This window comes from Adiantum capillus-veneris, chromosome 16 (genome assembly GCF_014529385.1).
Source record: "Adiantum capillus-veneris isolate H3 chromosome 16, ASM1452938v2, whole genome shotgun sequence".
Lineage (NCBI taxonomy): Eukaryota > Viridiplantae > Streptophyta > Polypodiopsida > Polypodiales > Pteridaceae > Adiantum > Adiantum capillus-veneris.
The window spans coordinates 65591576-65594406 of NC_140946.1; positions in this window are offsets into that span (position 1 = coordinate 65591576).

Here is a 2831-nt window from a genome sequence, read left to right on the forward strand (position 1 = left end):
CAATGCTTTCTTCAACTTACACACATAATATGGAAACTCTGGATGTTGATAACCCTCTGGTTGTATCATATAAACTTCTTCTTCCAAGTCACCATTCAAGAATGCATTATCGACATCCATTTTCCGTAACTTCCAACCAAACATACTTGCCATTGCTATCACCAATCTGATTGTTGTCCTCTTTGCAACTGGACTAAATGTCTCATCATAATCAAGACCTTTTGTTTGTGCATAACCTTTAGCAACAAGCCTCGCTTTGTATCTTTCCACACTACCATCTGACTTGCACTTTGACTTTGTATACCCATTTTGAACCAATTGCTATCTTTCCACTTGGCAAGCGAATCAAATCCCAAGTGTCATTCTTCACAAGAGCATCCATCTCATCATCCCTAGCTGACTCCCATTCTGATTTTCCAATTGCCTCTTGAAAACATGTAGGCTCTTTATGTTGCACACGTGAAACCATGTATGCATAATGTGTACGCATGTAACCGTTGTATGTCAATCTATCAACTGGATAACGCACCCTCTCTGATCTTCTCAACTGTGGTGCACTCTTCTCTTCAACTCTTGCATATGGGGATACATATTTCTCAATATGCTTACTGCCAGGTGTCCTCAAATGTGGTAAACCATGCTCTTCATCGAGGCTTTCATCTCCATAACTCTCCTCAACCACTTTCTTCTTGCCTTTCTCGTCTTGCTTCTTATCTCGCAAACGACCACTCCATGGGTTGATACTTCTTGTACTCTCCTTTGCCATATGTGGTCCTGAAATATTTCTTGTTGATGGTCCTGGCTTATCAACAACATGAAGCATATTCTCTTGCTCTTCATACTCATCTTCCATCATCACTAGATTTGGTTTATACCATGGTTCATGATCACAAAATCTGACATCTCTACTGACATAAACTTGTCTTGTCGTAGGATCATAACACTTGTAACCTTTCTTTTCAACTGGGTAGCCCAAGAATATACACTTCACTGCCTTTGGCTCCATCTTCTTTCTTGCTTCATTTGGCACATGAACATAGCAAACACATCCAAAAACTTTCATGTAGGAAACTATTGGCTTGATCCCATAAAGTCTCTCATAAGGTGAAATTTCATGAATGGCAGTTGTTGGTGTTCGATTCATAATGTGTACTGCTATATGAAATGCTTCAGCCCAATATGTTAATGGCATATTCATCTCATTCATCATGGCTCTTGCAATCTCTGCTATGACTCTATTCTTTCTCTCAGCAACTCCATTTTGTTGTGGTGTGTATCTGCAAGTAATCTTTCTTCTTATGCCTTGTTCACGTAAGTAATCATCAAAACTATGTGACATGTACTCTCCCCCTCCATCTGTACGTAGGCATTTAATTTGACAACCATTCTCTTTCTCAACCATAACTTTGAACTTCAAGAATACCTCAAATGCCTCTGACTTTGCCTTTAGAAAGTAAACCCATGTCATTCTCCTATAATCATCCATGAATGTGATAAAATATCGACAACCATTTGGCGTAGCATGATCACAAGGTCCCCAAATATCTGAATGAACAATTTCCAAAGGACTTTGGCTGATTCTCCCCCTCTTTGGAAATGGTAAACGAGATTGCTTTCCAAATTAACAAGCTTCACAAACATGATCAAAATTCAATCTGCCAAACTTTGGTAATCCACGTAAAATTTGATTTGATTGCATATGCTTTAGTCTTCTAAACTTGACATGACCAATCCTTTTATGCCATAACTCTACCCAATTATCTTGAGTGGCTGATTTGTTTGCATACATACCACTGTGTAAACATGGATCTCCAACTTCCAATGAGAACAAGCGACCTTTCTTTCTTCCACGTGCCAACATCTTACCTGGTCTGCCTTTGTGAAACTCCTCTATGAAGCATCCATAACGATTAAAATGGACTTGTAACCCTTGATTTGTCATCTGTCCAACTGATGCTAAATTCTTTGTGATTGAAGGCACATATAGAACATCTCCCAATGTGTTGTATGTCCCTTCTTTTTCTAGCAATGGAACTGAACCAACATGTGTAATCCGTTGCATAGTATCATCACCTGTAGCGACAAACTCATCCTCTTCTAATTTCTCTTTTCTGTCAAACCATTCACCATGATATGTCATATGATTTGTGGCACCACTATCTAAATACCAATCATCTGTATGATGTGGCTCCACCACTATCTAAATACCAATCATATGTATGATGTGGCTCCACCATGCTTCCAACAACATGCTCCATAGGAAATAAATGTCCACTCGATCTATTGTCATATATATTTTGATCATGAGGATTGTATCCAGCAAAGTTTCCTCCATGTCTACCATAACCTCGGCCTCTTCCACCACGATCACGATTTTGATTTAGCCTTGTGTAACATTCTCTTTCAAAGTGACCATAAATGCCACATCTGTTACAATATCCATCTCTTTGAGGATGTACAAATCGTCCACCTCCACGTCCACGAGTTCGGGCTCTCCCCCTGCCTCTTTGGCTATAATCATTGTAACTTTGACTTTGTTGGTTTTGCCATTGACCTCTTCCAGCATTGTTTCCACGACCATAGTTTCCTCTTCCACCTCCATTGTTTCCACGACCTCTAGAGTAAAAAACCCGATCTCTGGAATTGTTATTTGATGTAGAAGGACCTGACTTGCCTAAATTCACCTCTTCTTGCAAACAAAGATTTACTAACTCTTCAAAATCAGGCATGTGTCCTCGAACAGATATAGATGTATCCAATGACTTGTATTCTGGTCCCAAACCATTCAATGTCACTGAAACTAAGTCATCATCTGGAACTTCAACATTAAT